Source organism: Callithrix jacchus, chromosome 21 (assembly GCF_049354715.1).
Source record: "Callithrix jacchus isolate 240 chromosome 21, calJac240_pri, whole genome shotgun sequence".
Lineage (NCBI taxonomy): Eukaryota > Metazoa > Chordata > Mammalia > Primates > Cebidae > Callithrix > Callithrix jacchus.
The window spans coordinates 44,914,246-44,928,689 of record NC_133522.1 but is presented as its reverse complement, the minus strand read 5'-3'; the positions used below and the strand labels follow the sequence as shown (position 1 = coordinate 44,928,689).

The window sequence follows — 14,444 nt, the reverse complement described above, 5'->3', positions numbered from 1 at the left end:
TCTCTCTGGGTTTTAATCTTTTTTGTGGAGAATGGTATCATTTAATATTCATTCAGTAATTAGGTGATCAACACAGCTGGGGCATTTCCTCTAAGCAGGCTGGCTGGAAGGCGGGTTTGGGGGCCTACTTTCCCATGGCTCTCTGTCCCTGGGGTTCCCAGGGCTGTGCACTGCCTGACTGGGAGGCGGCAGCCCTGGCCGTCATGCCTGGCTGTGGGCAGAAGGCCCCCAGACAAGGGCAGGAGAGGGTGCAGACGTGAGGTGTGGCAGGCGCCGTCAACACTGGACAGACAGCGGACTCGACCCTTGTGTGTGAAGATTTCCCAACCAGGAAATGGCTCTGAAGATCACACATGATCACACTGCCCTGTGAGTGATCCGTTTTGGAAATGAAGCTGATCAAACACTTGGAGCAGACAACTGTGACCGCAAGTCACCCTGAGAATGTCGCACGGGGCTGGAGAGGGACGTGCCTCCCAGGCTGGGCCGCACCAGACATTGTCCAGGGATTTCCAACCTACAGGCTGGCGAAGGTGTTAAAACTGATGTAAAAACATTCACACGCCTCTATTCCTAACAGGCAGACAAGGCACGAAGGCGCCCCGTTCCCAGGCGTCTCCCCAAGGCCCTCTCCGCGAACAGCACTGCTCCCTGAGCTCCACTTCTCTTTCAAAAACAAAGTGAGCTGCCAAACCAAGCGGCAGCCGCAAACCCCACACTTTCTTCTTCTGAGTGGAAATTCATAAAGTCACCGAGGAGCAAATGGAAGTTCAGAAAAGTATCTGGGAGAAAGTAACCACCTTCAGCTGTTCTGCCCCTCCTAGCCTTTTGGCTGACTGCCTGCGCGGTATTTTTTCTAATATGCTCTCATGATCACATTAGATTTTGAAAAAAGTGATTGTAACTAAAATCATTTTCACAGAAACAGTTTCAATGGACCTGGTTCGTCATATGAGATCATATCATCGTGGATGGAGCCAATTTGCTACTGTTCGATATTCAGACTGTTTCCATTTTTTTGCACGATCAATTGTGCTGCAGTGAACATCGTAAATAAATAAATCTTGGTGGATATCTCGGATGTGTGACTGTGGATAGTGATTCTCCAACATCCTGCCAAAGTGTACCCCCAAGAGAAGCTTTGAGGTTTTCACCTTTTTCTTAGAATTTTAGGAGAATGTTGCTTTCTTTTTGAAAGTGATCTGATATGTTTAATGATAAAATAGTGTCTTCAATTACTAATTCGTTAAATGAGTCATTGATTTAGCCGTACCCCCAAAGGCTTTCGGTACAATGGATGTCCAGGGAGATGAGCCAAGGGGACCCTGAGGCCTCAGGTCTCACCTGCTTCTTCTCACCTGATGCCTCAGGGGTGACCAGGGTGGGAAATGGGTCTTCGCAGAGGGTTGCAGAAATGGAATTGCTGGGTTAACGGTGGGAACTTTTTAGAGATTCTTGGCACATATGGCTCTTCTATATAACAAAATTAATTCCACAAATATGAAAGTTATTACTTATGAGTAAAAGTTTTCATCTTCTATACTCTTGCATTATAAAAACAGTTAAAAATGGATAGGTGCTGATCTATTTTTAGAGTTAAGACATTTCTAGATGTAGAAGCAAATAGAACAGCATAATAAAAAAAGAATTTGACTACATGTCTGAAGATGACACTGCAATGAGAAGGTAAATAATAAACCTGAAATTTCCATTTGCTTTATATGCTGTACATTTATATCACACGTGTAGAGAAATGTACGTGTAAGCATCAGTGTCTTAATAAAGAACATTTTTTTTTTTTTTTTTTTTTGAGACAGAGTTTCGCTCTTGTTACCCAGGCTGGAGTGCAATGGCGTGATCTCGGCTCACTGCAACCTCTGCCTCCTGGGTTCAGGCAATTCTCCTGCCTCAGCCTCCCGAGTAGCTGGGATTACAGGCACGCGCCACCATGCCCAGCTAATTTTTTTTGTATTTAGTAGAGATGGGGTTTCACCATGTTGACCAGGATGGTCTCGATCTCTTGACCTCGTGATCCACCGCCTCGGCCTCCCAAAGTGCTGGGATTACAGGCATGAACCACCGCGCTTTCAACAGAAATGAGCAAACTGCAATACCTGGTGGAAAAATGGGCAATGAACATAATTACAGATAATTATAAGAACAAACAGAAATGATTAATATATACATGTGAAACGAGTCAACCTAACAGTCAAAGAAGTATTATTTAATAAAAAATGCCACTCTTCCCTAATATAATTGGTAAGTTTAAAGACGATCATGAGGGCCAGAGAGGGCACAGGGAAGCATCACTCTCCCTTGTTGCTGTCTGAGCGAATGGATTCCTTCCTGTGTCCTACCCGAGCCAGGGACTTCCTAGCCACACAGCTCAGCTTCCATTCTACCCTGACTGCACACCCTCATGGCCAGGTAGACAAACTTTTCCTTTATTTAGACCCCAACACTGTGTCTATGAATCTCTTGTAGTAGGTGGTACAAATGATCTTACTCGATAATATCAATACTCAAAATAAATATGGTTTTCTAATAATTTATTTACATTTTATTTTTTAGATGGAGTCTCACTCTGTTGCTCAGACTGGAGTGCAGTGGTACAGTCTCGGCTCACTGCAACCTCCACCTCCTGGGTTCAAGCGATTCCCCTGCCTCAACCTCCCAAGTAGTTGGGACTACAGGCATGTGCCACCACGCCTGGCTAATTTTTTCTATTTTTAGTAGAAGCAGGGTTTCACCATGTTAGCCAGGATGGTCTTGATCTCCTGATCTCATGATCCACCCACCTCAGCTTCCCAAAGTGCTGGGATTTGATGTGAGCCACCATGCCTGGCTAATTTTTGCATTTTTGGTAGAGACAGTATTTCACCATGTTGGCCAGGCTGGTCTCAAACTCCTGATCTCAGGTAATCCACCTGCCTTGGCCTCCCACCTAGGTGGGAGGGATTACAGGTATGAGCCACCGCCCCTGGCCTGGTTTTCTCATAGTTTAGACATAAATGGTGCTATGTCATTGGATCTACTCAGCACTCCGTCCCAGGCACTGTCCTGTGCACTGAGGTACTGTAGTGGATGAAACCAGACCTGGTCCCTGCTCTCACGGAGCTGACCTGGTGTGCAGGAGACACACGCTAAACAATCACATATGTTAGTGAACAAATGTATGAGTTCAGGAGGGGTGGTGCCAAGAGAAAAGGAAGAAGGCCAGACTGGAGAGTTGGGCTGAAATGCCAGGGGTGGGAGGCATTTTAGCCCAGCATGTGAGAGAAGGTGGCTTCTGAGATGAGCCCTGATGGAGTGAGGGAGCCGTGCGAAGACCGGGGGAAGATGTTTCCAGCAAAGGTAATGGCTTGTGCCAAGGCCCCGAGTCAGCGTGTATTCGGGCAGTTCAAGGTTCAGCAAGGAAGCCAGCATGGCTGAAGAGGAGGGACAGGACAGTGGAGGTAGGAGGTGCCATCAGGGAAGAGGCCAGGCGTGAGAGCACACTGGGAGAACCCCATAGGACATGGCGAGGTGTCAGGGTGAGATGGAGGAGCCTCTGGTCTGCTGAGTTTAGGCTAAGTGATGTCATGTTCTGACTTACATTTTTTTTTTTTTAAATTGGTGCTCATGCCTGTAATCCAAGCACTTTGGGAGGCTGAGGTGGGAGGGTTGTTTGAGGACAGGAGTTGGAGAGCAGCCTGGACAACATAGAGAGACACTGTCCCTACAAAGAATAAAAAATTAGCCAGGCATGATGGCATACACCTGTAGTCTCAGCTACTCAGGGGTCTGAGGTAGGAGAATCGCTTGAGCCCAGGAAGTCAAGGCTGCCGTGAGCTGTGATCACACCAGTGCATTCCAGCCTGGGCAGCAAAGCAAGACCCTGTCTCAAAAAAGTAATAAATAAAAATTGCTATAAAAGGCACATAAGATAAAAGTCACCATTTTAGTGATTTTAAAGTGTTTGGTTCAGTAGATTCACAATGTTGTACAGCCATCACCGCTTTCGAATTCCAGAATACCTTCATCACCCCAAAGAGACTCTCAGTCCAGGCACAGTCACTCCTCGTCCCCCCTCCCGCTAGCCCCTGGCAATAGCTTTCTGTGTCTGTGGATTTGTCTATTCTGGGTATTTCATATCTATGGAATCCTGCAAGTCTGTAGTGATGGTTTCTTTTTCTCAGCAGAATGTTGTCAGAGTTCATCCACGTCGAAGCGCTGGAGCACGAGCCGGCCCTTTATCCCTTGCCATGGCCAAGGAATAATCCATCATGTGGAGAGATAACATTTTATTTCTCCATGCATCAGGTGATGGACATTTGAGTGGTTCCTACCTGACTCACTTTGTGAAAGAATCTCTCTGAGTCCTGCGTGGAGGCCCAAAAGAGCAGAGCTGGGAGACCAGGGAGCTGCAGGAACCCCAGGGATGAAGGTGAGAGCGGGAGGCGGTTGTCTGCAGGTGAGTGATGGCAGAGACCAGAGGTGCAGCCAGTGCGGGATGGGCCTGGGGCCCAACAGAGCATGTTTTCTATCAGTCCTTCCTCCATGATCATGTGCTCTTTAGGAGCCAAGTGACGGTGACCTGTGGATGAGCAGCCTGGGTTGTCCCTGTCCCCAGCCTCTTCAACCTGATGCAAGTTTGCGTTCTGTGCTCTCTTTCTTTGGAAGAAGGACTGACTCCTAAGTGGCATCTGGAGAAGGCAGAGGTTCCTGCAGGGACCTGGAGAGGGTATTAACGGTGACTTTCCTCTGTGGGGTGTGGGGCCAAAGTAGGTCAGGATAATGGGCTCCAGCCGGGAACCAATCCAGAAGTGACCACAGGCTGCTGCTGACGGAGCCCTCAAGGCCGGCTCTTCCCTGGGCCACAGCTGGGATTGCTTTCTGCATCCTGCTGCGAAAACACTGCATAGAACAACAATTCCTGAAATTAAGGGCCGTCCGCTGGGTTATTTTAAACCAAAGAGCTGAAGCCTCCTCCAGTAGACAGAGGGAAATTGATTAGAATCTGAGCTTCGAAAGCACTTTATGTCAATGTCCCTCCTGAAATAAGGAGGGTAAAAACCTGCATGATTTTACTAAGAAGGAAAACCCTATGTGTTTCGCAGGTAAAATGCCTGTCACTGGCAATTACTGTCCTCAAGGATCCTTTCTTTTATTATATTTATCTCCTTAAAATTTTTTTTAAAGATTTTTTTTCTTATTTCAAATGGTGCACGATCTTACACGAGATTAAAAAATTACAAAATTAACTAGCAAAAAGTTAAATCCTTCCTAATGTAGACAGCAAGGGGCTACGGCTTCCTTCCTGTGTGTACCAGCATTCTTACTGGTATGTTATGTTTTTATTAGCTGCTTTGGAATCTGAGGCTGGTTGGTTTTACCTGCATTTCTGTCTGACTTTCAGCTCTGAGCTCACCCTAATTATAGCTCGCTATCTAGAAAAAGTGCAGAGACTGCTACAGAAGCTGCAGGCTTCTAGGTGATAATACAACCTGGTAACATTGTGAGCTGGTCTGGAACCACTCACACAGACCCCTCCAATCACTGAGAGCCCAGGGCTGATGGAGCAAATAGAAGATACCGCAACGCCAGGAGGGCCCTTAAAAGAAGTCTTAGACAAGGAGTCTACATCTGCAAACTCCATTTTTCTGGAATCTTAGCTGAATGTCGACTCATTAATGCTTCCACGTTGCATTCTAACACCCAGAGCTGCCCCAGTTCTAATCTGTGACTCACAGTTACCTTGGTCATCCTGCGTATGGGTGGTCTTGCCCATGGACACGTCCATTCTCTCTTCCAGGTTGGCAGGTTTTCTCCAGGTTGGTTCACTTTTTTTGCACTTATTTCTGCATTTGCCTCAAGAAGTTTTTTAGAAACCGAAATTGAGTCATCAAATTGCTCACAGTGGCCAAACCTTGCCCTAAAGTCAAAGCTGTGAAGCACTGCACTAAAGCATTCTTGGAAAATCCATGGATCTCCAAGGAAAGGAATGGATGAAGTTGTGAGCAACAGGGGTGGTGCCTCTCCAGGGGAGGAGGCAACCATTTCCTTTGTCTTTCCTCCATTCTTCCTGGATGCAATTTTCCACCCAGGTTTTCTTTGTGGCATCAACTCTCTGCCCAAGGACAGGGCTGCAGCTCTCCCTGACCCAGTGCAGGCGGCTCACCTTTCCTCTGCCAACAGGGCGTGGCAGCAAAGGCTGCTCAGACAACCAGGGAGGGTATCTTTGCATGGTTCTGAGACGGAGACCGTATTTCTCAGAGCAAATCCCCTTGTTCCGTCTCTTTCAGAAGCCGTGATGACCTACACGTTGTTGGATCCAGCCATTTGGCAGGTGCCTCTGTTTTGACTGTAGGGATGGAAATCCTTCCAAGCATGCCGAGAGGGAAGGTAACATGGCAGATGCACTGGCTTTGACATTGCCGTGGTGGTTGCAATCCTGCATCTGTCTCTTCCTGATGGGGTGACCTGAGGCAAGTTGCTTGGCCTCCCTGAATCTGTTTTGTAGTGTGCAAGATGAGGACAATATTGCCTTGGGGGTGACTTCAAGGACTGAGAAAGGTATTTTTTTTTCTTGTTTGAGACAAAGATCTTGCTCTGTCACTGCAGCCTCAACCTCCTGGGCTCAAGCAGTCCTCTCACTTCAGCCTCCTGAGAAGCTGAAACCACAGGCATGAACACCATGCCTGGCTAATTTTTCAATTTTTTTTGTAGAGACAGAGTCTCACGGTATTACCCAGGCTAGAGGGAGATAAACTCTAAGCTTAGTACAGTACCTGGCTTATATGAAGAAATCGGAAATCAGTGATATTTACTTTATATGTTCATAGTTCCTAACACGGGTATTTAGTTGGTCTCCCTTTTGCCACATCTTCTAACTGTCCAGATCTCCTACTTGTCTCCCTCTCCCTCCATGAACCCTCCTTAGGCTCCCCCTCAATGATTTCCATCTCCTCTGTTGTCAGTTTGCCCCATTCCATAGCACTCCAATGAGCTCTCCATATTCCTCCAGCAGGACTCTGTGAGCGTTTCTTGTGCATTAACATTGTCTCATTAAGAGTGGGGAGGTGGCCTCAGAAGTGGTTCAGTGGTAGTTTAAGATGCTGGGTAAGAGCACAGATTCTGCAACAACACTGCTGGGTTCAAATCCTGACTGGGCTGCTTAACACCAATACAATTTAGTTTCCTTATCTGTGAAATGGGTTCAATAGCAGTTTCTCTCTCATAGAGCTGTGAAAAAGGATTAAGTGAGATCCATTTAGGCCCATGCCCGAACTTATGTGTGCCGTGTGTTAGCTATTATTACTTCCACCTGTGTAATTTTGGTAAGTTAGCTTATCTTTGTGAACCTCAGTTTTCTCATCAGCAAACCAATAGTCATAAAATGTAATCCTCTGGGCTGTGGAATTAGACGAAGTGCTCAACAGGTGGGCATAGTGCTGGGTGCATGGTAAATAGTCAGTCCTGGGGGTGGTTGTTTTTGTCAGCTCCTGGGGACAGGAGCCCTGCCTTGGTCAAGTTGGGAATATATTTTCCAGAGTCTCCTTTTTGGGGAGTCCTGATAGGACTTGGTCCATTTAACAAACAAAATAACGAAACTAGTTAAAGTCGAACTGCAGATCAATCATAGCTAATACTTTCTCAGTATAAACATATCCCACATATTACATGGGACATACTTATGCCTAAAAAATTATCCACTGTGGATCCACAATTCAAATGTAGTGGGACATCTGTATTTTATATGACAAATCCGCAAGAGGAGCTAGTGTGAGTCTCAGAAGATCAATGGATGGAGGGAGAGGTCCTCTGAGTCCCAGCATGTCTTCTTTCTCCTCTGCTCTCCTGCGGTGGCTCCCTTGGGGTCCTGGCTCCAAAGGTGGACATGCTGGGCTTGTTGAATCCCGGCCTGTTCTGTGCAAATCTCCTCAACAATTGTCCAGAGTCTGCCCCCTCTCAGCAACCCCACAGCTATTGCCCTGGTCCTACGTCACTCTGGGTGCCATCCGCCATCTGTGTTCTCTACACAGCACCCAGAGAGATCCCTTTAAAGGTGACAGTGCTGGTCAGGCGTGATGGCTCATCCATGTAATCCCAGCAGTCTGGGAGACTGAGGCAGGCAGATCAGCTGAAGTCAGAAGTTTGAGACCAGCCTGGCCAACATGGTGAAACCCCATCTCTACTAAAAATGCAAAAGTTAACTGGGCATGGTGGCGTGTAGCTGTGGTCCCAGCTACTTGGGAAGCAGGGGAATCGCTTGAACCCAGGGGTCAGAGATTGCAGTGAGCTGAGATCGCGCCACTGCACTCCAGCCTGGGTGACAGACTCTGTCTCAAAAGAAAAAAAAAAAAACTAAGTGCAGAAGTTAATGCCTTTCCAAATCCTATAGCTGCTGAGTGTAAGCAGAAGCTCACCTTTTCCCCTTTCTTCTCAAACGGGGCTTGAGAAGATGGGCCGTGGCTGGCCTCGGCCTCACATGGGCTTCTGTGGGCCAAGGCCTTGGCGTTCCTCCAGCCCGGGCTAGAACTGCCTCCTACGGAGGAATGACATCCAGGCCTTCACCCTCCAGGTCAGCTGTGGCGCCAGCCGAGGTGACCGCGTGGGCAGCAGCTCACATTCCTTCTCTGCTTTTGGCCCCATGTCCCCGGCACTCAGGTCTGGAGTTCAGTCCAAGTGTTGAGACACAGGTGTGCAGCTCAGTGTGGCCTTAATTAACCCTCCCGTGGCCTGGGCTCCGCCTGCGCCTCATTAACTCTGGGCTCCTGGTTGTGTTCCTGACGCTGCAGCCTGACACTGCAGGCGGGCGAGCAGTTTGTGATGGAAGGCCACCTTCTGATCAGAGGAAGCCTTGACCTGAGGAGGCGCCTGCCTTTTCGCTGGGCTTGCCTTTCTCTGGACAGCTTTTGCTCAGCATTTCAGGGCGGCTGATTCCCCTGGGACTGAATCCATGCCCGTCATGATGGTGCCCTGGCAGCTTCACAGTTTTTCCATGTTTGCAAGCCGTTCTTTGGTGGGAAAAAAAGATGATTTTTCCTCTCCCTACTCCCATTCCCTTTTCTTAGTTTCCCTGAACTACATTTTGAGCTAAGCGAAGGTCTTGGGTTGGCCTTTAGAGGGAGTAAATCCTCTGAGAGCATCAGGTACCCGAGAGGCAGAAATGAGGGTGTCAGGCCCCGGGGAGCATGTGCCACTGGCTTGCCTCCCGCTGGGAAGTATTTCTGTACCTTTGGCCCATGAACTATGTTTGCTTCTCAGCTAGCTCTAAATGAGTATTTAGGGCTTTATCTATCTCCCATACGCATGATTGTCTGGGATGTAGGACGGCAGCCCTGGGTGGGGTCCTGGCTCACCTGCTCTCCAGCTGGGTGACTGGACCTCACTGCCACCCAACACTCACCCAGCCCCTTTCCCGGGGCCCCGGGAGTGGGGACATGGGTAGGAGAGTGAGCATGCAGATGTCCGGGAAGCAGTTTCGGAAGGCACACGGTTTGTCCTTGCCATCTCTTTGATTTGACTTACTTTTGGCGTGAATTTCCAAGACGTCTCATCAACCACTTCTGACAAATGAGGAAGTGGAGGCTGACTCATGGTTCCCCAGCACTGGGAGCAAGAACAGGGTGGACATCCAAGTCTCCCGGATTCCCAGCTCCGTGCTTCGTGCCCGTTACATATTTGGGACAAAAAGCCACCTGCCTGTGGGATTAACAACAGTCGAGGTTATGATTGACACCGTCCCTTAGTGAGTGCCCAGGTCTGGCCAGGCTGTCTCACCTTGAATCCTTTCAGCCCATTCCGTGGACCGGTCAGGTGAAGTGTGGCTCACGGGCCGCTGGCTGCTTTCCAGGGTGCAGTTGCCGAGAGCGGGTATGGGGCTTTCCCGAGCCACAGCCTCCATGGCGTGTGCTGGAGGAACCCCCGCATGGAACCCAAGGGCGCCAGAGGCAGAGTTGGAGCTGCGGTATTGGTGATCCTGGGGAGGGGTGTCGGGGCTGGGTGCATGCTGGGAGAGAGGAAAGAACTGGAGCCACCAGGAAGACCAGCCAACTGTGGGAGTCAGAGGCTGTACGCGTGAGAGGGCTTGAGGACCTCTCATAGTGCTCTCTGAAGCAGGGGAAGAGAGGGCCAGCCAGGAGGCCCTCATGGTCCTCTCCACCATCCTGCAATCTTTGCTTTTCTCCAAATGGGCGGGCTCCCCACAGCTGGCCAGCCCGCTGTGGTGTAGACTGTTTCTCTTGTTTGAGCTCCGCATGAGAGACACTCAACAGATGCCGAGAGGCAAGTCGGAAGGTATGAGGGAGTCCCGGGTTTTTTTTTTTTTGGAGGCATCTTAAAGGGTAGATGGCTTTCTTTCTGCTCTGTGCCTGTCCCCAGCTCAGCCCCCCACCATGGGTCCCAGGCCCGTCCCCTTTCCTCCTTCTTTCCTCCCTACAGCTTGTGATTAGGGCTCCCTCCCCAAGCACCTGGCCCTCTCTCCCCTTTGCACCCAGGCCCAGCTCCAACAGCCCTTCTCTCCTGGAGGGGTCTGTCAACGGGGTGGCCCGCCACATCACTCCCCACGTCCACCAGCCCCGCCTGGCCCACGCAGCCTTCCTCAGTCCCAATCACCCTCGAAGGTCTTGGGAGAACTGGCGTTTCTCCTGGAAGCTGGAGTTCACGCACGGCTTAATGAAGATGAGACGTGTGCAAGGTTCCTCGCAAAATGGGTCACAGCTCTGCAGGAAGAGAAACGAGGAGCAGGCGGTCACTGTGATTCTCAGATCCACAGGGACAAATTGGACTTGTCTGGATTTCCCTGCAGAGCCAAGAGCCAGAAACAAGTCGGGGCCGCTGCTGTTGCCCAACACACGGTTGTCCCCAGCTCCACCCCAGAACAGCCCAAATTCCCCAGATTGCTGTGGAGAGAGTCAGCCTGTGCGAAGAGGGATTGAGCAATGCCGGGCCTCCCAGAGTCCCTGACCCGGCTGGCACCCAGCAACGGCCAAGCGGCCTGAGCATCTGGGGTCAGATCGAAAGGTAGTTAAGGGAAGATGGCTGTTTCCTTTTGGGGTGCAGTGGGACAATGTTCGTGGTGGGCAAAGGTCCCTTCACATTGCCCATCCTGTGGTGGCGGGTTGGGGGGCGGTGGTGGTTTCAGCTTGGGCTCATGGTGTCTGGTTGCCGTTTTGTTTAGGGTGTGGAAGTTAAAGGCTGGAGGGTGGGGTTTGCAGGATGGTGCGAACCTTTCACCTCTGAGTTGAAGGGAAGGGGGAAGCAGCTGCCCTCGCAGCAGTAAACAGAGTCCAGCCTCGAGCTGACACCTCCAGCTGGCCGGGGAGGATGTCACCAGGCAGTTTCTAAGTCTTTGATGTTGGGGCTGCTTTTTCTTCTCTCCCTAATCACCAGACAGCTGGGTGGGCTGAGAGGGAGGCGTCTGGCACACACGTCCGTTTCCAGGAAAGGAGTGGCCTCAAGGTCACTCCATGGACTCTGAACGGGGTCCACGGGGGCTCCTGAGCCTTTCTGGATGGAGACCTGGGATTTGGCCCCACACTGTATCCCCAGACTTTGCTGGATATCCCCAACTGCTCTGAGCAAATTCCAAGGAGCTGTCCCCAGGAGTCCCACCCCGACGACGAGCTTGTCAATTCACCACAAACCCCATTACAAGTGGCCCAGGAGAAGAGGCTGCCGAGCAAACGTCCTGCACGCATTTAAAGGGTTAATAAGGGAGGGCCAAGGAGGCTGATTTAAAACAGAATAGGAAAGTCTTTTAAGGTATCTTTTTTTAAAGAAATTAAAATACCTTTAAAAAATCTTTAAAAGATGTATCTTTTTCTTATTATAAAAGATTAAATGTTTGTTGTAGAAAATCTAGAAGTGTCAGAAAAGTATAGAAAACATGAAAGATCATGTTGAATCACACAAGAAACTGCTAACCTTGCTAACATTGTGATCTCGTCTTGATACACACAGACACGCACACCAGCACGTGTTTTCGCAGTCGACGACGCCATCCTACAGATATAGCACATGCCTTTCTTAATTCCCTTAAAACCCCATGGCAAGCATTCCATGTCTTTGAAAGCATGAATTTTCACAGCTACCTCTCATTCTTTGGGAGGGCTAAGCAATTTATTTAACAAACTCCTTATAGATGACGTAGAACTTTTAATTCAAACCAATTAAAACGTAGAAGTTTGTCTTACATAACAGAATAAGCAACCTGCCACCCTGCACCTCGGTTTTCCCCGTCTTGAAAATGGGAGAATTCTGCCTTAGCTCAGGTGGCTGGTGTGCTCTTTAATTAAGGTTTAGGAAAGGCCTTCAATTCGTGGATGAAGGATTGCTACCTCAGTCAAAGGTTTGGCGTAGTCATCCTTAATTATTGTAATGTGCTCATTACGGGCAATTAGCACATTGCAGGACAACAGAGAGGAATTTATTTGGCAGTTGATCTCTGTGTGGTTGTCCTTCGTGAGCCAGGGTGCTGGAGGTTCAGGAGGCCTGTGGTTGGCTCCCGACTGGAGAGACAAAAATCAGCCAGCAGCAGCCAGGCCTCAGTGGGCTGAGGTACTTGCTGATTCCGGGCTGATCCTGAGGACAAGAAGAAGAATCTCCACCCGGCAGGGCAGGGAGACTGGGTCTTGCATGGGTGCCAAGTGCCAGCTCTCCATTTTCCTTTGCCTCCCTGATTTTAATCTGGAATACACCTGCAACTCACCAGGATTGCTATCTTACTATTGGCTCATTGAGCGTTTGTCATAATGGCCCATGAGCTGTGGTGTTTGCCTTTGGACTCTTCAGAACTGTTCAGATGTGACTTTTCATTGTTTTCCTTTGAGACAGGGCCTCACTGTGTGTCACCCAGGCTGCAGTGCAGTGGTGTGATGACGCCTCACTGCAGCCTCGACCTCCCAGGCTCAAGCAATCCTCTCCTTCAGCCTCCTGAGTAGCTAAGACTGCAGTTGCATGCCACCATTGTTGGCTAATTTTTGTATTTTTTGTAGAGACAGGGTCTTGCCATGTTGCCCAGGCTGGTCTTAAACTCTTGAGCTCAATTGATCCACTGGCCTGGGCCTCCCAAAGTGCTGGGATTATGGGTGTGAGCCACCCCACCCAGCCATGATTAATTTGGGCTCTCAACACCCTAAAATGGGAGAATGAGGTAGCGTAGAGTGTGTATGACTGGTGGGTTGTATTTGCATTTGTTGCCATTTGAAGAAATGTAGTTAAAAGTCCATCTGCAGAGAGATTATGACCATAGCTTCTGTCTGACCAAGCTCTGTTTTCCTGATCGGTGACTACAGTTACATAAAAGGTAAAGGGATAGATTGTTTGCAGCGGGCACTGCCCTGGGATGTGTTGCCCACGTGGTCGCCCTGCATGTGAGAACAATGCCTATGGGTACAGTCCTTGAGAGAAATTCTCAACACGCTAACACGCTTTCTGGAATGTTCAGTGTCTTGCAAATAGCCTAACAGCAATTTCAGAAGCACCCAGAGGTGCTTAGCAGCCGGAGTGATGATTTGACAGGCTTTATTCTTAACACTCTTTTTAACTTTTTAGAATTATTTATTCATTTTTATTTTCTTATTTTTATTTTTGAGACGGAGTCTCACTCTGTCACCCAGGCTGGAGTGCAGTGGTGCGGTCTCTGCTCACTGCAACCTCTGCCTCCCAGGTTCAAGCGATTCTCCCATCTCAGCCTCCCGAGTAGCTGAGACTACAGGCATGTGCCACCACACCTGGCTTATTTTTTTGGTCTTTTTAGTAGAGTCGAGGTTTCAGTATCTTGGCCAGACTGGTCTCAAACTCCTGGCCTTGTGATCCACCTGTCTCCGCCTTCCAAAGTGCTGGGATTACAGGCATGAGCCACTGTGCCTGGCCCACTCTTTTTTGTTTAATTTAATTAATTTATTTATTTGAGACCAAGTCTCACTCTGTTGCTTCAGCTGGAGTGCAGTGGTGCAATCTCGGCTCACTGTAACCTCTACCTCCCAGATTCAAGTGATTCTCCTGCCGCACCTACCACCACGCCCAGCTAATTTTTTTGTATTTTTAGTTGAGATGGGGTTTTGCCGTGTTGCCCAGGCTGATCTTGAACTCCTGGGCTCAAGCAAGCCACCTGCCTTGGACTCCCAAAGCGCTCATTACAGGCATAAGCCACTGGCCCTTAACACTCTTGATTGTGGAGGTACAGGGTAGTGGGGAAAAACTGTTTAGTGCATTCTTGAGTCAACTCCTAGTTCTCAGCTAGTCTGGGGAAAGATTTACATCCAGGAAGCTGAGGGTTCAGATTGTTGACTGGTCCAGATGTAGGCTGCAGAAGATAGCCAAGGAGGCATCCCCCATAGACAGTTTCCATGGCATGCAGGAATGGCTCATTCCAAGGTTAGAATGACCCGCTGGATTATTGTCAGACTTTGGAAAAAAATAAAATGGAATGGTTTCAAACCCTTCAGGAAAAAAGG

At 49.1% G+C, this 14,444-nt stretch overlaps 1 long non-coding RNA gene across 1 annotated transcript in view; it reads left to right on the top strand.

Annotated features, from left to right (window-relative positions):
• Window positions 1-10,809, top strand: part of LOC118149872 (uncharacterized) — an 82,971-nt gene extending 72,162 nt beyond the window's left edge. The window contains exons 2-3 of the long non-coding RNA XR_013530545.1: window positions 4,182-4,453; window positions 6,285-10,809. This is a non-coding gene — a long non-coding RNA (uncharacterized LOC118149872). The remainder of the gene's footprint in view (window positions 1-4,181; window positions 4,454-6,284) is intronic.
• Window positions 10,810-14,444: the final 3,635 nt, after the last annotated feature.